Here is a 23681-nt window from a genome sequence, read left to right as displayed (position 1 = left end):
TGTACACAACACGCCCCCCAAAAAAAAAAAAAAAAAAAAAAAAAAAAAAAAAAAAGATAAAAAATAGGAAGCTTATGGCATATAAGTAAATATTGAAGATTTGTGACAGATTAGAGAAAGCTGTGTTTGATTTCTATTGCTGCTGCAACACACAGCCACAAATTGGGCAGTTTACAATAACACAAGTTTATCATTCTGCTCCATATTCAAAAGTCTGGTCTGGTTCTCCATGGGGACAAAGAAGGCATTAGTAAGGATGTAGTCCTCTCTGAAGATTCTAAGAAAAAATTCCATTTTCTTGACCTTTCTAACTTCTAGAGGATGCCTACATTCTCCTGCTTATGGCTCATTTTTGTTGTCTTCTGAGTCAACAAAATCACATCTGTCTGATCTTCCTTCTATCTTCACATCTTTCTCTGACTACAGCCATGATCGGTTCTCTGCTTTTCAGGATTCATATGATATGGATATACCCATCTGGAAAATCAAATCTCTCCATCTTGGGATCTATACCTTTAAATACATCTGGAAAGTGTGTTTATGGAAAGTAATATAGTCACAGATTCTGAGAATTGAGGCACGGACCTCTAGGGTGGGGATGCAGGAGATGAACATTATTCTACATATCACAGAACCTGGAGAAATATATTAATAATGATTTGAATTCTAGACAATAAAATGAACATTAACAGTGAAATTCAAATAAATACTACAGTTCAGTTCATCAAAGTATATAAACATTAATCTCAATTTAGTAATTTTTCAAAGTATATAAAAATTCATCTCAATTTAGTAATTTATCTATGAAACTAAAATTATCTCAAGATAAAAAAATAGACCAAGAATAGATAGTGGTGGTCTAAAGTGAGGACCAGGTGAGAGAATAGGAGTTGACAGTTTGAAAACATGATTATTGGGGTTATGGAAGACTCTAGAACTTTTTCATGATAAGTACTAAAATCACACACATGAAATGAACAAGTTACATGATCTATAATACATATCTCAAAAAAGTATGAGCATTTAGAAAATACAAAATGTGTCTAGAGTATTTGTTGCTATCGTGGGTCATTTAAAAACTAGCCTTCACAGAACAGCAGGCATAAATGTTACATAGCTGGACTTTAACGTGGTCAACTGTGGTTAGAGTCCAGACCTAGTGGCTTGAAACTCACACCTGGTCGTGTGCATGTGTGCTCAAATTCCCAAGAAGAGGATGGAGAAGAGATTGTGGCATGGCCATTCCCACTGGGGAGTGATTTCTCGCTATCTGTCTCTCTGTCTCTACCTGTCGAGAGACAATTCACCCTATAGCAAAAATCTCTCACAAAAAAGCCTTTGCAAGGATATGATAATGTATGACTAACATGAGTACAATTTTCTTCTTGAAAAATGAAATTCTTAAAATGAAAAATACTATTTTCTCTTCTATTTTTAGGTATACATACTTGTATAATTTTTAGAAATGCAAAGTAGGTATGTATTATTGAATTGCTTAAGAAAATTAGCCTTTTCCTTTGAATAATTTTCTTGTGTGTGTGAAATCTAATGAACTACCCTAAATAATGCAATAATGACTACATGGAATAATTTTTGCCCATAGTACTACAACTTTTATTAACAAATAAATATTCCAAAATTGTGCAGAAAATCTAATAAAGTCATGTTGAAAATGAGAGAATTAAATTTCTTCTAAGACCAATAACCTAGGGTCTTAGTATAATAACTTAGGCAATTATATTTTAAAATATAGTAATGAGTGCAAAATGTCATTTATAGTTGAATGTAAATTAATTTTAATTCTTGCTTAAAATGATCAAAGTTCTCCTCTTTGTAACAGTATTATGTGTAATATGTATTTTATATGGAGATTTTTCATGGTTGTAACACTTTACATAAACATAAAATTATTGTTTTCTATCTAAATATCCTGAGATTCTAAAAAATAATTTTGTCAAGAGAATTTAAAGTGCATTAGAAAATTGGTGGAAAAGTTTTCTAAATTATATCACCTGTCAATATTAGTCTTCCTCACTTTGTCCTCCATAACATTTTATGCTTCTTTTTTAAAAAAAATCGTCATAAATAATTCAAATAAGGGTTTTTTTTGTTTGTTTGTTTTCACTTCAGAGATGCTTGCTATAGGGCATGTGTGCTCACTAATGAAACAGAGAAAGACAGATAGATAGAAAGGGAGAAATCACTCCTGGGAAGTTGGTCATGCCGCAATCCCTTCTCCATTCTCCTCTCGAGATTTTGGGCATGCATCCACTCGCACCTGGCATGAGGTTTAAGCCACTGGGTCCAACATTTGAACCACAGTCGACTACTTGAGGTCCAGCAATGTAACCCATTATGCCATCTGCTGGTCCCTCAAAGAAATGTCTAATGTTAAAAGAGAACATATATCATACTAAAGGGAGCTTTCTATTGGGATTATGGTAATTGGTCTAGTAGGATTTTAGTATAGTGGCATTTTCCTTCTGTCCACATATAAAAAGCATGTAAGGATGTACTTAACATGTCATTAATTAAGCTAAAATTCCAGGTTTAACAGCACAGAAATTATTTGTGCTTGGCTTCGTCCAGGATATTTAATCTATCTTTAATTTAATTTCTTGGGACCAGCAGTTGGCATAATGGCTTTGTCCCTGGACTCCCATGTAGTCAATCATGGTTCAAGTCCTGGACCCAGTGACTTAAACTCACTCCAAATGCATGTGCATGCATGGCCATCCTGAGAGGAGAATGGAGGGGAAGGGATTGAGGCGTGGCCATCCCCGCTGGGTGTTGATTTCTTCTCTTTCTGTCTCTCTCTTTCTGGTGCGCACACATGCCCTATAGCGAAAACCTCTCCAAAAATTTTTTTTATTTCTTAATTTACATGACATATGCTTATCTTCAATAAAATAATGAATGAATAAAATTTTAATTTTGAACATTATTTTAAATAGTAAAAAATATTAAAGAAGATTCATAATTTACAAAGTAAGTGATCTGTTGCTTCAAAGATCTCTAGTAAGTATTTTTATTTTAAATTTTACAACACAACATACATTTTGATATTAAAATAAGAGTTTGATTAACTTATCTATAAGAGGGCCAGCAGGTAATGTGGTGGTTAAGGGTGTTGAATTCTCATATGTCCAACTGTGGTTTGAGTCCTGGACATGGTGGCTTGTTTTCTCACTCCACTTTCACTCTCACTCTCCCTCTCTGACCAATTTAAAAATAATAATAAATAAATGGATAAATAAAGTTAAATAAAATAATTATTTTAATAAAACTTATCTAAAAGAACATTGTACATAATCAAATACAGTTACTAGAAGCTTTCAAAATAAGTTTTTTTTCACAATCACACCTACTAATAAGTCATAGTTAATCTGTCTAGTAAGTTCTGATAAAATGTTCCAACTTCTGTTAAGGTATAACATTATGTTTTATCAGGCAATAATCAAATGTGAACTCCAATTAAATATTGTTCCTTCAATTAAAAAAATAAATTTTGACTGAAGAGAGAAGACAAAGGAGACAGCAGTTATTTTTCCCCAAGTCTCAAATATTTGAAACAAAAAAATTGTTTGCTCAGTTCTTGAACCTGTACAAACATAATTAATTTTTAAGATTTACTTTCCCAACTTTATAACAATATGACGTCATTGACTACTTCTCTAAAATTTTGACCTTGGGAATTAAAAGGAATGTTGTAAGTTTTTGCAGGTAACTCCTTTCATGCTTGATGAGATACCTGTTTTGGCGACTTTCAGTCAAATGACCTCAAAGAATACAAAATAGGGGAAAAATGCTTATCTTGCTACTATGAAAATGAGATTTTAGCATTTATTTTCTAAAACAAAGGGTTGAATGTCCTGAAATATATAACGTAGACTTTTATTACTTTTATATTCAGGTATGGAAGTTACAATACTTAAAAGCATGTGAAGTATAATTACATAAAATTTGTTATAAAAAACAAGAACAGGAACAGATTATATTTCATAAACTATAGAAATATTTTAAATGAATATGTAAATATATTCTGATTAAAGCATTCAAGAATGAGCACTCTAATCATTCTAAAATCTGTATTTCTTACTCATGTTATTTTCAGAATTTATAATGCTTTATAGATCATTTTAAAATCCTGAAACAAACTCTTATATTCTGTGAATATTTCAAAGGAGTTTAGCTATCTTTAAATAAAAAAATAAAACTGTGTTCTGCTCTTAATAAAAATAAAATTGACTTAAAATAGGAACTAAATGAATTTAATCATTTTTTGTTTATTTAGTATTATTATTTTTTCACTTTTTTAAATATCATTTTCTCTTTTACATTCAATCATTTAAAATTTTGTCTGCACTTCCACTTCACTTACTATGACTCAAAAATATGTTTAATTATACTACAAAATATGTAGGGTCTGAGATTTTATAGGACTTGCATTCTAAAATTTTACCTATACAACCTTTTGGATGCTACTATAAGACATGAGACTCACAGACTTGAAACAAACAAAATTACAGCTTACAGATGAGTAAGCTTTATCAATGTGTTGTTTGCCCTATGTTGCAGGTTCCGTGGGGACAAAACAATGTGAGTCCAAAGGGACTGTACTGGCAGTACGTTAGCTTAGAGGAGAGCAAATCAGTTTCCCATACTGTGCAATAAACATGGCCCTTATTCTGGAGGAAAACATTTTTTTAGAGTTACTTATTTAATTTTATTTATCATTATTATTATTTTAAAATATATCCTCCTGCCTCAGCCTCTTGAGTAGCTGAAACTGGAGGTATATGCTTTCATGCCTAGAATTTTAGAGTGAGTTGGAAACACCTAAACTTCCTATGTGGCTTCAGCCTGTCTAGTACCAGTGCATGTTACCATTGCAGTCTATGTATATATACATATTTTGCAATTCAGTTTTTTTTTTAAATTAAAAATAAGGGCAAAATGAACCCTTTTACACTGCGGTGGGAATATAAAATGTGTGGCCACTTTTTAAAGCAGATTGGCAGTTCTCTGAAACTTGAAACCAAGAGTTTCCACAGAATGTAGCACTTTCCCTCCTAGCCATTTCCTAAGTAGGTACAGTTCTGATTGGACTCCTTCTGATTTCTTTTTATTTCAAACTCTAAAACTATTTTAAAGGGCAGCCATTTTTCTTCAGTTAATAATGTTAAAAAAAAAAAAAAGGACTGTATTGACATGATTAAATTTCCTGGAACTTTAGGTCTTTAGGAATGGATTTAATGACTACCATCATTGCTTCCAAAAATGTATTGAAACTAATGGAACATCTTTTGAGAAATAAAGTTGATGTTTTTATTTTTACATCTTAATTTTATTTTCCCACAAACTTTTTGAATGCGTGTACATATTAGTATTTATTACATAAAGTATAGTGTTGACTAGAGCTATGAGAATTGCTCTGATTTCTGCCCAATCAGGTTTGGTCACAGCACAGTGAATTCCTCTGAATATTCACTTTTTCTCATCATCAGTGATCCTGGTTCAGAAATGTTGGTGAACCTATAAATGGAGGACCCCATTGTGCTAGATGTTTTGTTTCATTGAGCATAGGTAGCAGTAGACAAATTTTTGCATGAAAGATAGCTTTTATTTATTTTGTTTTCCAAGCATAACCAAAATGATGCTGGGCAGCCTGGCTGCCTTCATAACATACAATTTTCACTCCACTTTTTGCATGAAAGATAGCTTTTATTTATTTTTTTTTCCAAGCATAACCAAAATGATGCTGGACAGCCTGTCTGCCTTCATAACATACAATTTTCACTCCATGAGTGAAACATGTTGTCACTATTCACCATGTTAGTCTTTTTTTTTTTTTAATAGATATTTGCCTTAGGGTACATGCGCTTGCTGTAGAGAAATAGAGAAAGACAATGAGAGGAAACATGAGAAATCACACCCTCAGGAAGGGCCATTCTGCATCCCTTCTCCTCCAGGAATCTTGGGCACACATGCACATAAATACACCATGGATTTTTTAACCCTGTGGGTCCAAGACTCACACTGTGGTTGACCATGTGGGAGTCCACCAAAGTCACTGCTACAGACCATTTGCTGGTCACCATTGTTAGTCACTAAATTCAATATAATCCACCACAGAATGAGAACTTTTTACCAGAGAGACAAATGGACTCCTCGGATCAGGAATATAGTTACAACAAGATCCCAATACTGAGTTAAAAAGTGTTTTTCAAAAGTGGTATATCTGGTAGCCATCTGTAACTGAACCAATCAAGTGGGCATATGCTATGGTTTGAATGTATCTACCAAAAGTGCATGTGTTTAAATTTGGCAGTATTGTGAATATACTAAAAGGGTGGAAACTTAACCTGACAATGGTATTAAAAGTGAACATTAAGGAGGTGATTAGAATTAGATGTGCTGTGATGGTGGAACATATTAGTTAAATCCTGGTAGAGTTATAAAAAGAAGAAAGACAGTTACAAGGGTATTGTAGGTCTTGCTCTCTCACTATGTGATATCCTGTACAAACTCTGCAAAATCCTAACAATGATACAACTCCTTGAATTTGGACCTTGATATTCATGAGATAAAAAAATACCTCTAGTCTCTATGAATGATAAAATCTGTGATACTCAGTTATAAGTGACAGAAAAACACACTAAAATAGCAACGTATTTCAAGTTCCAAAAGGCAACTCTCAGTTTACTTTTCCTAGAGGATTAATAGCAACGTATTTCAAGTTCCAAAAGGCAAGTTGCAGTTTACTTTTCCTAGAGGATTAAAATGTAAGTAATAAAGGCTTTAACTCTGAGTTATCATTAGCACTGTAGAGGCTCAAAAGTATGAGCATTTCTTGGGAACCAGCAGTTAGCATAATGGCTATGTCGCTGGACTCCCATGTAGTCGACCGCGGTTCACGTCCCGGACCCGGTGGTTTAAAACTCACGCCGGGCACCCGGTAGTTCGTGCCCAAGATCCCGAGAGGAGAATGGAGGAGAAGGGATTGCGGTGTGACCATCCCCCTTGGGGGGTGATTTCTCGCTTTCTGTCTCTCTGTCTCTCTCTGTTTGTCTGGCGAGCGCACGTGCCCTATAGTGAAAATCTCTCCAAAAAAAAAAAAAAAAAAAAAAGTATGAGCATTTCTTTACATCTGTTCCTTTTTAGTCAAAAGAATCTCTTTCAGCACTCATGGAATGGGAAAGAGGGAATATATAGCAAAAGAAGTATATATGTCAATTTAAGGTACATTCAGAGGTAGAAGCAACAACATAAACTGCATTGTTCTAAAAGGTGCCACACATAGTTTCATGTTATTGCTATTTCTGTACTGGAAAACTTACCCTAATCCATCTGTTGAATCAGTGTAACTCTTCTTCCCAATGGGAGCAGATAAGAAGTAGTGTTTACCCATTCATCTTAGAAAGCCATAAAAGTTTGGTTATGCCTCCTTCTCAGATTTCTCCAGGTGTATAAAGCTATCAGTCACTCTTTGGGGAAAACAAAAACAAAAAATCCCTCCACCTTAGCACTAATCATCTTTTACTTTCAAATAGCTGAAGGCAGAATAAGAAGAGAGGGAAGCATAAAAATGCATGGAAAAAATTGTATCTCCAACTTAATGAGCAAAAATGATTCATTTTTTTTTCTTTAATCATGATAGAGCATGTGTAGCTATTTCAGAGAAAGAGATGGAGGCAGAGAGAGACAGAGACAAGCACCCTCCACAGGATCTGGCCACACTGAGATCTTCTTCTTTGCATGCTCCAGGCTACCAGGCTGGGGATTCAAACCATATTAGCTATGTGGTGTCCAGCTTCTCTTGAGTCACACATTAATACTGGCCCACAGAGCTAGCTCCAAGTTCAGTTGTGTCATTGCCTTATTCTCTATCAAGCTTTCAAGCTTTCTGTTTTGTTTTGTTTTGTTTTGTTTTTGTTTGCTTGCTTGTTTTTTCTAAAACCTCACATTGACTGTAAGGTCTTTATTACTAACATCAACACCTTTAACTCTGAAGATTCCTTGACTCATCAGTCCAGTCACATTGCTGAGTTTTCACATAGGAACTATACAGTTTGCCATCTTTGGTTTGCTAGAGCTTGCTACCACAGAAGTGTCTTTTAAAACATTGGTCTCTATCCTGGTCATTTCCTATCCCATTGTCATGACATCATCTCGCAGGTTTTAGGTCATTTTTAACACAAAAGTGGGCATCTTTCATGTTAGAAGGGCTGATGGCAAAGTTCTATTTCAGTTTATTTGGCTTCATTCTTACTCTCATGCAGTCCACTTCATTGGTATTTTAATCCTAATTTGGAGCAATAAAACCCAAAATATTGCTCAGATAATGCTTTTCGCTTTTCTGTGGTTTCATCTGGGAGGTGGTCTGTTTCAGGAAAGTTTCTCCAACATAGTCAAATCTTCCTTATTTTAGCCACTACTCACTTCCAATAATTCTAAGACATCTTGTTCTTTTTATTCTAAATTAATATAAGCAGTCATGATAGATTATAGATATAGTCTTGAGTTCTGAAAGGGCCCAACTACTGTCATTTTTAACAAGTATCTCCTCCTATTTCAATAACCCAAAGTTTGTTGTTTTTTAAGAGAAAGATTTTTGCTACAGGATGAGTGTGTGCTTGCCAAAAGAAACAGAGAGACAGAAAAGGAAAAATCACCGCCCCTGGGGGGGGGGATGACCATGCTGCAATTCCTTCTCCTTGATTCTCTTCTAGAGATTCTGGGCATGCATGGACTGTGCCTGGTATGCGTTTTAAGCTCCCGTGATCGACTACATGGGAGTCCAGCAATGTAGCCATTGCGTCATTTGCTGGTCCCAACCCAAAGTTAAAAAATTAAAAATACTTTGATTTTCACCCATATAGCAGTCATGAATGTTTTCCTTTCATTGCTCAGTGAATATAGCACATCTTTGTAACTGAAGATGAAGATGAAAGGGCAGAAGGTGGATCAGAATCTTCAGTACATGCAAGATAAATCTTACCAGTAGTAATTACAATGGAATAGACCTTGTCTGGAAGTCAGATGACAAGGAAGTGTCTCTGGTGGAAGAAAAGTTGCTAACAACCAAGGCACAGTTAGAACACTGATTTTTGAACCATTTCCCAATATTCAACTAGTAGTTACTGCCTCAATTCCTCATTAAAAGTCTACAAAGTCCTAGACCATTTACCGCCAATTGTCCATAAAATTAATGTACATTCTCACTAATAATTTTCATGGACTCCACAATATCTTATAAATTGCCCAACAAACTTTCATTTTTCTTCAAAAGATAATTCATGTTTCTGTGAGTCTTCAGTCCTTCAAAACAGTGTCCAGGTATGAGAAGGTTCTGAGATTTTTTTTCTATCTGCCACCTTAGGAGGCACCATGCCACAGTTTCATAAATCCTAGTATAGGACATAATACTTCTGGGTCAGACAAGAATGACTGATTATAGTACTTACAGAACAGAGATCAGCATAAATATTAACCTGTGGATTCCAGTCATATTCCACAGGTGCAAGGTCATAAAGTCCCAGATGATACCTGTATATGCAGTGGAGAGAAACCCCAGCAAAGGCAACATAGACAATTTAGCATGCTTGTTCTTTACTTCGGATGGAGGAATTACACTAATTGCACTGGACAGTAAACACACCCACCCTCTTCAGAAGAAAACACTTTATATTGCAGGCATATAAGCCGAACTGTCCTTTTCCTATGGGATAGTTATTTCTCTATTTAGTCCAAGTCAAGTGACTAAAACGACATCTTTGGAAAGATAGTTCAGAACAAAGAACAAATATGCCTCATCTCGAACTTGCAGAAATGCAAGACATCTGTGGAGAATAGTCTCTTAAGTTTGCCTGATTTATTGAAATTTCTACATTATGAACACAATTGAAAAATGCTTTTTTTATTTTAATTTTATTTTTTGGAGAGGATTTTGCTGTAGGGTACGTGCACTCACCAGAAAGATAGAGAGACAAAAAGCGAGGAATCACCCCCCGGAGGGATGGCCATGCCATGATCCCTTCTCCTCCAACCTCCTCTTAGGATCTTGGACATGCATGTACATACGTCTGATTTGAGTTTAAGCCACTGGGTACAGGATTCAAACTGTGGTAGACTACATGGGAGTCCGGAGACATAGCCATTACACCAACTGCTGGGCCCCAAAATACTAATTTTTATACAAAAATATTTTATAGTAATAGATTTTTTGTCATTGAATTTTTTATTTTAATTTGACTTTCATTTCCTTCAACTCATTTTTCAGCAACATACCCTAAATGCATAGCCTTAAATCATAAGATATGAGTTTACACATCATTCAGTGTAACTTCAATTTTTTTTCAAGACGAAGAAGCTGGCAAATAGTGAGGTAAAATGTGAGGTTGTGTTAGTATAGGTTCATGACTAAGCATGCTGTGTAAGTGGGCAGGTACTTGACTTTCCATTAATTCACCTGTTATGAAATCTATTGTTACTATATCACCATTTGCATGGAGATATGTAAAATCAAGCAAGAAAAAGTTATTTCTTAAAAATATACATATAAATATTCATATAGAAAGAATAAGAAAAAAATATTAAACTAATGCCAAACAGTTAATATATGCAAAATTTTATGCATGCCATTTAGCAGGAAATGTACAGTGACATTAAAAGTTTCATTTGGATGAGTCAATGCCACTATATCATTGAAACTAAGAAGAATTATCAATGTGCATAAAACATTATATCTCAAAATAGTCCTACTTAGAATTAAGCCAAAATATCAACTGTATGCTAAAAATTAGAAAATGAGGATTGAGAAAAACATATATTCATTTTATATCTTTATCGAATGACATTTGTATGAGTTTAACAAGAGTCCTTATAGAATGTATAAATTAAAGCAGAAGAGAAAGTCTATTTTGAAAAGGTTACAATATATCAAAGGAGGAAAAACAGGAGGGCAGAACTTTCTGAAAGTAATAACAAAGTAATATAAGAGCAAATTAATACCATGGAACCACGCGCACATTTAGTAAGGATTTCTAAAGAATATCTTTAATTTTATGCTATAATCTCTGAATAAGTATGTGTTATTTATCTTCAGAGGCTTCTTAAAGTGTGATCTATGTCCATATATTTTTTACCACTTTTCCTTTTCTGTTCCCTACTTCTCATCTCTACTTCCTCATCTCCATTAATTTAAAATAGTCAATCTGAAAATGCTTTAACTATAGCCCATACAATAGGAAAAAATAAGTGCTACTCAATAATTTTTGAAGAGAAAGAGATTTAAAAGTAAATTTTAAATGTTATGGCAGATAATATTTACTATTTACTGTAATCATCATCTAGCTTTACTCCTTTTTAAATTAATTAATTTTATTTCACATTCAATCACTGTACAACTTTGCTGCATAAAATACAGGTTTTCAAAGCATATATTCATGGTATATCAACCATATCAAAAGTATTACCATACACATCACCCTCAATAGATAACATTCCATTTTTGTGTCAAGTGTTTTTTGTTCCTCTGAGTCCTTTTCTTTCACCCCCTACTTCCTGTACAGTTTCTGGTATATAACTTGTCAACTCTGCTATTATATATGCTAGTGTTTCAGTTTCTGTCATAAAGTCCCGCCATTTGGAATATATTGAGCAGGTACATGCAGTGTCTCTCTTTCATAATCTAGCTTACTTCTCTTAACATTAGATCTTCTATACTAATTAGCTTTGTATCAAGTGACAGGGTCTCATTGTCTGTTATGACTGAGGAGTAGTCCACAGTGTGTATATGTCAAAATTTTCAATCCAATCAACCTTTCCTCGGCATTTAGATCAATTACATGTCCTAACATTGTGACTAATGCTGCAATAAGCATGGATGGGTAAATGTCTTTATGACTGAGCATTTTCCTATACTTTGGGTAAATATTCAAGAGTGGTATGACTGAGTCATATGGTAGTTCTATTTGTCTATTTGTAGGTTCTTGAAAAGCCTCCATATCGTTTTCCACAGCGACTATACTATAATTTACATTCCCATCAGCAGTGTGTAAGAGGGTTCTTTTCACCATAGCCTCCTCAGCACTTATCATTCTTTATGTTTTTAATAATAGCCATTCTGACTGGTGTTAATGGATCTTAATGTGGTTTTGATTTGCAATTCCTTATGATAAAGAATTTTAAGCATTTTTAAATATGGTTTTTGGTCATGCATATGTCATCCTTAGAGAGTTGCCTGTTCAGTCCCTTTGACCATTTTTAATTGGATTGTTTCTTTTTTGTAGACAATCTGCTTAAGTTTCCTATAAATTCTGGTTATCAGTTCCTTATTTGAAGTGCAGTTTGTAAATACTTTCTCCCATTTTGAGGGTTGTCTCTTCACTGTAATTATTATTTTCTTTTCTGTGCAGGAGCTTTTTAGCCTGATGTAGTCCTGGTTGATTATTTTTGGATTATTCCCTGTATTTTAGGGATCTTATTTAAGTAATATTGCCATATGCCAATGTCTTCATGAGTTTTCCCTGTGTTTCTACCAGTAGTTTTATAGTTTGAGGCTTTATGTTTAGATCCTTGGTCCCTTGTTAGAGGATTTTTGTTAGTCATGAGAGCTAGGGTCTTGGTTTCATTTTTCTTCAGATAGATACCAGTTCTTCTAGCACCATTTTCTGAGAATACTTTCTTTTCCCAACTGAATTATCATGCGTTCTTTGTCAAAGATAATTTGACCACAAGTTTGGGGGTATATTTATGGGTTTTCTATCCTTTCCATTGGTCTATGTGCCTGTTTTTATACCAATACCATGCTATTTTGTTTATTACAGCTTCATAATATATTTTGAAGTGAGGTGGTCCCAGTAGATGGCGTAACATTTATGATGCTGGACTTCCACAAAATTGACCACAGTTCAATTCCATTACTGGGCAACTTAAAATCACACCAGGTGTGCATATGTCCATGTCCAAAATCCCAAGAGGAGAATGGAGGAAAGAGATTACAGCATGGCTATGCCCCCTGGGGTATGATTACTCACTTTCTGTATGTCTCTCTCTGTCTCTCTGATGAGCACATGCTCCCTATAGCAACAGTATCTCTCTTAAAAAAAAAAAAAAAAGAAGTCAGATAGTAGATACCTCTTATTGTTTTTGCAGTTTTCTCTTGGTCATAAGAGATATACCTCTTATTGTTTTTGCAGTTTTCTCTTGGAGAAAAGAGATCTTTTATTGTTCCAGACAAATTTTGTGTTTTTACTATTTCTGTGAAGAGTGTCTTTGGTAATTTGATTAGAATTGGTTTATTATTTTTGATAGAAAATATTTACCACTTCACACTCAAAACCAATAATGTTAAACCTTTATATGAGTATATTTTCATTTTTTAAATAAAGATTTTGGTAAAGATGTATATAAAAATGCTTCATTGAATAATTTCTAAGCTCATTTATATTTACATTTATGTATGTATTATATACATTTAGAGATTAGATGATTTAATCTTATATTTGTCTATAATAATTTTGATTGAGGTGCATAGCTATAAAAATTTTAAAAAGATAACTTTTTGTATTAGAGGAATTGCATAGTATTTAGAACATAAGAATAATAGATATACAAATAGATATGTTTTAAACTACTACAAATTTTACATATCTGGGTCAAGGCACATCCCTAACTCTGACCACCATGGTTTTTCTTTCCAGGTAGTTGCTATATTACTTGACCTTCATAATCCTTAAACCCCACCAAGATTTTCATTCCATCCCAATAGCACTCACTTTCTGAGTCTTCATATGTTTTTCTTCCTTTCATCCTTCTCCTCTATTAACTCCATGATTGACTCTCTCGATCTGCCTTTTTGGTAAAACCATTACTTTGTTGAAATACTATTTTCCTTATATCCTGCACAACAGAATTTGACTGAACAAAAACACATATATATAAAACCAGAAATGGAAAATGATTAACAATAACAAGCATGATTAAGCCACTATGCAGTATATTCTGATTGGGAAATCACATATTGTATGCTGTGACAATGCTTAGGGAATGAATATAAATTAATTTAAAAAATGTTTCAGGAAAAAATCTAAAACTGTTTTTCTTGAAATTAAAAAAAAAAATGCATTAATAAAAAAAGATTCTACTTCACGACATGAACCTCCAGCAAATGTTTTATATTGCTAGGCAACCAGGATCGCTCCTCCTCTCCTAGGTGAGTATTTTAAGTCTCCTTTCTCCACAAACACCAAACACTTTTTTCTCCATTTTTGCCCTTACCTGATCAGCTTTCACCCTCATTTTCACGTTATTGTTCTCATTATGCTCATCATATTCACCTAGTGATAAAACACAAAATGATTTTCCAGATCACATCTTCAATTTTGTTTCACACATTTTCACTTCATTTTATTTGATACATTTGTTTCTATTGTACTTCCGTTCATAAGCAAAAGTTTGGTTTACTTATTATTTTGTTATAATTAAAAATAATATATTAAGTCGTATTTTATTGAAAATTAAAATAAGCAAGAACAATAATTTATAGCATTGGGTGGGAATCCCCTAGAGTCTACATTTATGACAATGATAAGTGTTTTTTTGTTATAATGGACTAAATTTTGAAATAATTTTCTTTTTTTTTTGGAGAGGTTTTTGCCATAGAGCGCGTGCGCTCGCCAGACAGAGAGAGACAGAGAGATAGAAAGCAAGAAATCACCCCCCAGGGGAGGATGGCCATGCCGCAATCCCTTCTCCTCCATTCTCCTCTTGGGATCTTGGGCATGCACGCACACATGCCCGGCATGAGTTTTAAGCCACCAGGTCTGGGACGTGAACCGCAGTCGACTACGTGGGAGTCCAGCGACAGACATAGCCATTACGCTAACTGCTGGTCCCTGAAATAAATCTTTTGAGATGAAGTAAGAATGAAGAAAAATCAGTTAATACTGTGTTTTCAGTGGAAAGCACAATATGGAGAAATCTAAGGTTGTGTGAGAAGTGGTAGGCCCAAGGTTTTATAGAGATAAAACTTTATCTGGTGTAAAAATGAATCAGAAGTGAACTAGCTGGTGGCATTAGTAGTTAAGGTGGCTGGATCTTACATGGCTGTCTTAGCAGTTTGATTCTTGAATCCTACACCTTGAAAAACATGCCAGGCACATTGTGTGTTTACCCAAAATGCTGAGAGGAAAATGGAGGAGAAGGGATAGCAGCATGGTCATTCCTCCTGGGGACGGGGGGAGTTTTTGTACTTCCCTCTTCTCTCTCTCTCTCTTTCTCTCTCTCTCTCTCTAGTGAGTGCATGTGCCCTATAACGATTTTTTTTAAATCGTGTGTTTTGCTTACTTTGTTGAAGGAAAGTAAATTATTTGATATTTAATTAATAAAGTCTGAAATTTATGCTACATACTAGATCAAGGAAGGATTTTCTTCTTTTTGTTTTTCCTTTTTTTTGTTTTGGTTTATACTAATGGCTCTCAAGCAAATTAATGGTCATTCCAAAACTGAGGTAGGCCACAAAGTTGGGTCAATAGATGGAGCAGATCGTGAAGACATAAAAATGGAAAAGTTGAAGAACAAGTCAAAGATAGTTTCTTGCTTATACCACTGTGTGCTATTTGGTAGTGTTCATCTGAAGGAGAACTGAAGTGAATATAGGAACGTTCATTTTTTTTAAGACTCTCATGTGAATTAGCAGAGTTGGTGGTTTGAAACATTTATCTTTGGATTCAGAGCCCACTTCTTTGAAGACCTCATCCCAAAATTTTCAACTAAATTTTATCTATAATGACTCCTTTATTTGAAACATTTATCTTTGGATTCAGAGCCCATTTCTTTGAAGACCTCATCCCCAAATTTTCAACTAAATTGTATCTTTAATGACTCCTTTATCAAATAAGAGTTATATTCACAGGTTTCATATAGGCATCAAAGAGAGATGGGAGACATCATTTAATACTTTATAATAGTTATGTTTCTCTCCAATACTTTCAGGGTGACTATATTTAATTCATCCACATAATACCCAGAGTAAAATGGCATTTCATTTGTTTGAGACTAACTACTAAGTTTAGTGGTAGAAGACAAATTTGTATTAATATATAGACCTTTTTTTCTACTACAAATAGAGACTCTTGCATAAGATCCATTATATAGAAAAAAAAACATTTCAAATATGTGCAGAATACTTTCAGGGTGACTATATTTAATTCATCCACATAATACCCAGAGTAAAATGGCATTTCATTTGTTTGAGACTAACTACTAAGTTTAGTGGTAGAAGACAAATTTGTATTAATATATAGACCTTTTTTTCTACTACAAATAGAGACTCTTGCATAAGATCCATTATATAGAAAAAAAAACATTTCAAATATGTGCAGCGATATTTCTAAAATCTTTGACTGATGGTCCAGATTTATGTCCATATGCTCAACTCCCTGCTAAAGTTCATCTAAACTCTAAATATGGTTTACATTACAGAAAAAAAATTAATCAACTCAATGGCCTGTAACATTAATTAGAATAACTGAGGTCAAAGGAAGGTTTTTAGAGATCTAAAACTAAAATAACTTAATTGAGAATGTCCAAAGTAACATTTAGTATTAAAAAAGTCAAATATGTTCTATGAAAAACTTAATTTGGGTATAGTTATATAATATTCTATGCCCTTTCAGTTGCCAGAGATAATAAATATATTCATTTGTATTAACCTGGATATATATGCATATTTATAATTATTTTTATATCTATTTGTGACATCCATCTGATGACAGCTATCTATGTGATAATAGATGACAGAGTTAATCATGTAAATATATGGAAGATTTTTGCAAGATTATATATATGCTCATACACATATGTACAATCTAAGGATATGCATTATTATGTGTGTGTGTATGTGTGTGTTTGTGTGTGTGTGTATATATATATATACATATATATATAATATGCCATATATACTATATATGTAATATATATATAGCATACACACACAGTTATCTACTTAAATTTCCCAAAGTAACTTCCCCATTTAATATAATTATGTTACATTTGTAACATCCAGCATTTGACATTAAGATCTTTGAGATCAGTTATCTTTTTTTATTTTATAGATCACAAGTTTCAATTCATAGATATCAATAAAGGGTAAAGTCAAGCATACAACTCCACATGCCCTACCAAAGAACTTAATTGCCTTTTTTTAAAAGCGGCTGTTAATAATAAGTTAATAAACCTCAGAATCTTATAATGAAAAACAGGAAATATTAAAAATAAGAAACAAAAATAATTAGTGGGAAAATATAACAAATATCAGAGAACTATCTCTAAAACGTTTTAAATAAATATAAAATAATACATGCATAACCACCCTACCAAAGAACTTAATTGCCTTTTTTTAAAAGCGGCTGTTAATAATAAGTTAATAAACCTCAGAATCTTATAATGAAAAACAGGAAATATTAAAAATAAGAAACAAAAATAATTAGTGGGAAAATATAACAAATATCAGAGAACTATCTCTAAAACGTTTTAAATAAATATAAAATAATACATTCATAACCAAATTATAAGTCACAAAATGGTAAGTATTATGGAGAAAAACAAACAAACAAACAACAACCAAAAAAAAAAACCAGAGCAAATAGAGATGAATAGAGATGGCAGCTGTAAGTGAGGTAAGACGTAGTTGCGACATTATATAGATATGTCAGAAAAATCAAACTGAGAGTGTCTATTGATTAATTTGGGCAAAGACATTAGAAAATGATAGGCATGGAAATATTCAAAAAGTTATCATAAATAGAACTGCACAGTCCACTAGCCACAAGTGGCTATTAAAATTAAAATGAAGGGGCCCAGCAGTTGGCATAATGGCTATGTCACTGGACTCCTATGTAGTCAACCATGGTTCGAGTCCCAGACCCAGTGGCTTAAACTCAACGGCGGGCACATGTGCATGCATGCTCAAGATACCTAGAAGAGAATGGAGGAGAAGGGGTTGCGGCATGGCCAGCCCCCCTGGGGGGTGATTCTTGCTTTTTGTCTCTCTGTCTCTCTCTGTCTTTCTGGCAAGCACATGCACCCTATAGCAAAAACCTCTCAAAAATAATTAAAATTAATTAAATTGAATTATATTTCAATATTAAAATTTTGATTGAATATTAATACTTAGTAATCACATATGAATAGTGCAAATACATATCGTTTTATTCTTGCAGAAAATCTTCCAGGTAGTGCTGGATTAAAGTCACTCATATTGGAAGCATACACATACCACTTGGAGAAACACAATGTGATTGCATTGGAATGGGCAAGAGAGAAAAAAATGAGAGAAGATGTAAAAGAGGAATGGAATGAATGGCATAGATAAAATATTTGTAAGATTGTTTTCAGAGAGGCACTCCCACAATGGGGTCTGAGCACCCCACATAGTCTGGATGATTTTGTCTGACTGACATATTGTCCATCCCCTGTAAATGAGCATTCTCAGTAGCTAGTCATATAGGCAACTGCAACAAGTAGATTAAAGCAACCACAGGGAGACAGCTTCGTAACTACGTGCTTCTTGAAGCGAGGAGGACTGGCTGGTGTGCTGCTGACTGAGGTATTCTTGATTCCCTCAAAAAGTGCTTCACGGGAACCAGCAGTTAGCATAATGGCTATGTCGCTGGACTCCCACGTAGTTGACTGCGGTTTGCTTCTCGGACCCGGTGGCTTAAAACTCACGCAAGGTGCGTGTGTGTGCGTGCCCAAGATCCTGAGAGGAGAATGGAGGAGAAGGGATTGCGATGTGGCCATTCCCACTAGGGGGTGATGTCTCACTTTCTGTCTCTCTGTCTCTGTCTGTCTGGTGAGCGCATGCACCCTATAGCAAAAACCTCTCCAAAAAAAAAAAGTGCTTCCCCATTGGCCCTGAACACTGCATGTACAGGTACCATCTGGCTCTCTGTGTGACACCTGTGGGATTTAAGGATAAGAAAAAGCAAATCAAATATTCTGATACAGGTATCTTGCTTGCCTTGAGGAATAAAGTTGTCTCATAAGAGTCTCGAGTTTGTGGCAACATCCTGGAAAGGATAACAATTTAACTCATTAGTTCGTGTAGTAGTGAGATATATTCTCCACACCTCCACTCCCGATTCTCATTCTCTGGTTACTCCAAGATGAATCTGCATACTCATGTACAAGCATTTTGCAAATGTAATTAGAATTACAAACCTCAAGTAAGCATGTTACCTGGATCATGCTGATGAACTCATTCTAATCATTTAAAAACAGAAACAGTTTTCCAGTTGGAATCTGAAAATATAGAAGAAGCTTAAAGCAGGACAGATAAAAAGGGCATCAGAGAGATTTGAACAGTGAGAAGGATTTAGTCATTATATGGCCTGTGGTCACTGAGAACAACTACCAATCAATGAGACCAAAGGAATGGAGAGTTTAGTCCGACAGTTCTATGGAACTGAATTTTGCTAACAACCAGAAGACTCTTGAAAGATTTCTGCCCCAGTACCTCTCATGGGAATATAGCACCGCTGATGCCCCAGCTTTCGTTCAGTGAGGCTGGTATTAGTCTTTTAACACACAGAACTTTGACATATTAAATAGGCACTATTGAGACTAGTTGTTGGTTTAATGGCTATGTCATTGGACTCCTATGTAGTCAGCCGAGGTTTGAGTCCCGGAACTTGGTGGCTTAAACTCATACTGGGCGTGTGTGTGTGTGCATGCCCAAGATCCCGAGAGGAGAATGGAGGAGAAGGGTTTGTGGCATGACCATCCCCCCTGGGGGTGATTTCTCACTTTTTTTCTCTTTGTCTTTCTGGGGAGTGCACTTGCCCTATACCAAAAACCTCTCAAAAAAATTGAAAAAAAAATAAAGTAAGCACTATTTTAAACCTCTTCATGAGTGGTAATATTTTGAGGAATCAACAGAAAATTATTATATCTCTTAAATAAAATGAATATTCAAGTTCCTCACAGTTTTTGATAAAAAAGGCAAAATTCACTGAAGGTCTTAAAAAAACAGCAATAACTGGGGGCCCAGCACTTGGTGTAGTGGAAGCTCTACTGGATTCCCACATGGCCAACCATGGTTTCAAAATCCACATGAAGTGCATGCCCATAATCTCTGGAGAAGAATGGATATGGGCTAGTGGCATGAGCATCCCTCCTAGGGGGGTGATTTCGCACTTTGTCTCCCCCTGTCTCTGTCTTTCACACTCTCTTTGATGAGCAAATCTACCCTAAAGCAAAAACCTCTTTATAAAAAAAGAACACAGCAATAAATAAACACCCCCCATAACCAATTATATAAATAGGGTCATTTCATTGTTTAAATCCCTGGTATGAAATCATATATTCTTGTGTATAGTGATCCTGACAAAACACTGAAGATGTAAAGATTTTATTGATATTTTTCTTTAAATTGACTGATATAATTAATACAATATAACAATTTCTAGTAAGAATAATTTTAATGTACATTTTCAAAAAGAAGCAGGTGAAAAAAAAACAGTGAATTAGGAGGCAAATTCAGTGAGGCATCATAAAAATATACTGTGTAGGGGCTAGCAGGTGGTGTAGGATTAAGGTGTTGAATCTCAGACCCAGAAGCTTGAAAATCATGCCCAAAATCCCAAAAAGGGAGTGGAGAAAGGATTGAAATGAGCCTTTCCCCATGGAGAGGTGATTTTTTACATTCTTGCCCCTCCTCATCTCCATCTCTGTCTCTCTCCTGTGAATGCACAGCCATATATATATATATATATATATATATATATATATAGTTTAGTTGGGGCATTATAATCAGTAAACTGATTATCCTCAGATCCCTGGGAAGCAGTGTATTATACTATAAATGTTAGATTCAAATACAATAATTTATACTCAGATTAATTAAACTGACTGAAAAGGAAATATTCTAAGTAATTGACAGCAAGAATTTAGACCAAATGGAATTTACAAATACTGCTGGCTGGACTATAAATTCATGCAGTCACTTTAGAAAAATGTTTGGAAACATCTATTAATAGTAAAGTTGAGCATATACCTTTCTTGTAATCTAGTAATTCTCTTCCTATGAATATATGTATGGAAAGCACACACATGTGAAGGTATGTCCTGTCCATTCATATTAACACACTTTACAATTAACATTTACTACATACTCAGATAGAAAACTAATTCCAACACTTGGATGAATCAGTAAATTATGACTTATTAACAATTCTCTGCCCCAGTGAGAATGTCCTCTTAGCACATTAAACAATACATAAATATTTTAAATGTGCTGTTGATTAAAATAAAAATAAGCTAAACACAGAAAAAAATGTGCACTCTATGATTTTATCCATGTAAATTGCATAAAAAGACAAAATGCTCTATGCCATTATCCTTAGGATTAGTGACTGAAAAAAATGAACAAGGGAAGCCTGTAGGGTGATGATAAAGCTCTATTTTCTGAAATGGGTACTGGTTACATATGTGTGGTCAGTCTATGAAAGTTCATTTAACCATGAATTTACAATTTATGTTCTTTTCTTTAGGCATATTACATCTAAGTAAAAGATTAAAAAATATATGATGTAGAATTTATGACAAAGTAGCGCATTAAATATAATAACAATAAGAGTTGAAAAAAGTAAGAGTGGAAATATTTGTTTTTGTGAAAGAGTATGTAAGACCTGGTATATGATAAATTTGGGATATTATGAGAAAGATCAAGTGTGCCACTATGAGCAAATTATCTTCCAAGAAAAGTAGGTTAATCTAACAACATGTGATTGATAGTCAAAAACATGCCACATTTAGGAGTAAAGGGGATTTCTAATAGTTACTTAGGGGCATATTTGGAGGTAGGATTAGGAGAGTACAGGAAAGTAGTTGGTTATAAAGATATCTGTACATTTTTTTACATGTAGGTAAATGCGCAATATCTAAAATTGGAAGACCTTTCATATCCACTGTGCGGTTCTTAATTATGTATTGGTCTACTGTTTTTACTAAATAATTTTAGAAGATATCATACTTAAAACAATGCATTATAAGTAAGTCTTTCTCTAAATTCTTTCTTTCAGCCACTCAAAGTTAGTAAGTCTTTCTCTAAATTCTTTTTTTCAGTCACTCAAAGCTTCTTTTGCGTGTGTGTGTAAAGATTTTTTTTTTTCCCATACAGTGCTTGTGGTCACAAACAAGAGAGACAGAGAAGGAAAGTGAGAAATCGCTCCTCATGGTGAACAACCACACTGAAAGAATATCCATTCTTCTTTTGGGATCAAGCCCCCTGCATGATTTTCAAGCCTCTAGGTTTGGGACTTAAACTACAGTCGGCTATGAGTCCAGCACCTTATTCACCATAGTGCCTGCTGGTCCATACTCAATACTTCTTAGAGGAAGTTACCTCTACCCATTTATTATATATCAGCTCATACAAACTTTACCCATATACAGATGTGTTCATAAATATTCAACACAAATAGCATATTAGACACACTTGTGTGCACTTTGCTTTATTTATTTAATAATGTATTTTAGAGATAATTTCCTATGTAAATGCATAAAACTTATTTATTCTTTTTAACAGCTACAAAGAGCTCCATGAATGGAAAAGGAACGTTTAGGTCATATCTAATTTTGCAATGTTAAGCAATACAAACATGAATATACATATATATAGAAAAAAATTTCCTGTCTCAGTATTTATTTGTAAGAAAAACTCCTTTGAGTAGTGATGATTCAGAAGCTTATAGCCCTACTGTATATGTAAAATCTTTATAATGAAGAAACCAAATTACAGCATACCTTTGAGTAGAACATCTTAAAGTTTATTTCTTCCATGAGCAAGAGAAATGAAGAAGGAGAGAGAATATCGTCAACAGGATCTTGACTACACACTTCACTCCAGCCTTGTGCCAGCTCTAGATTATGGAAGAGTGCATGCCCACTATACTCAGGAAGCTCTTAAGTCTTGAACCAGAAACCTTTCCATATGAGATTGCTTTGCAGAGTGACGTTTTACCATTGCATTGCCATCTGGCCTTGTAAGGAGAACTTAGGCTGAAGAGTATATATTAATTCCTACACAACAGTGATAGCACAGGTGGCAGAGTGCAACTGCACAGACCTGGAGTCATAGAGGGAGCCTAGGGTTTGGATTCTGGGTCAACCTGCCCGTCTTCCTGGGTAGAAGGTGTGGAGCAGGGAGGGTCACAGTGTAGCTAGACCCTGGTCTCCCTCTCTGGCTCTTTTCCTTTCTCTCTCATGAAAGAAACAAATGTAAACAAGAAAACGAGTAGACATAAATTATTTTAATCATACAATACTCTTAAACTAAATATTATAGTAGTTCATAACTTAGGCCCAGCAGCGCTTTGCCAGTTAGCTGGCTCTTCATCTACAAACCCAAACCACCTTCTTGACATAGTGTTTCCCAATTTTTAAAGTGTCAATATCCCCCCCTCTAGCATATTTTAAACTACTAATGATTTGATAATATACTCTTAAATTTTTGGAACATTCACTATATGACTCCGGAGAGCTTGAGCCTGATACCACATAGCACTTCAGTCAGTCATCTGGATCTATATCAGCTATATGATAATTAACTGGAGTACTTTGGTTATTTAATCCTGTAGTCATAGTGTGATTATCTTTAATGTGTGGCTCTATCC

The 23681-nt window shown here is 34.4% G+C and overlaps 1 long non-coding RNA gene across 1 annotated transcript in view; it reads right to left on the bottom strand.

Annotated features, from left to right (window-relative positions):
• The window catches only part of LOC114009886 (uncharacterized), a 53528-nt gene extending 30605 nt beyond the window's left edge, over positions 1–22923 (bottom strand). The window contains exon 1 of the long non-coding RNA XR_003551275.1: positions 22813–22923. This is a non-coding gene — a long non-coding RNA (uncharacterized LOC114009886). The remainder of the gene's footprint in view (positions 1–22812) is intronic.
• Positions 22924–23681: the final 758 nt, after the last annotated feature.

Source organism: Tupaia chinensis, unplaced genomic scaffold (genome assembly GCF_000334495.1).
Source record: "Tupaia chinensis unplaced genomic scaffold, TupChi_1.0 Scaffold000658_1, whole genome shotgun sequence".
Lineage (NCBI taxonomy): Eukaryota > Metazoa > Chordata > Mammalia > Scandentia > Tupaiidae > Tupaia > Tupaia belangeri.
Note: the sequence above shows the minus strand (reverse complement) of the source record. Positions and strands in the feature narration are given on the sequence as shown.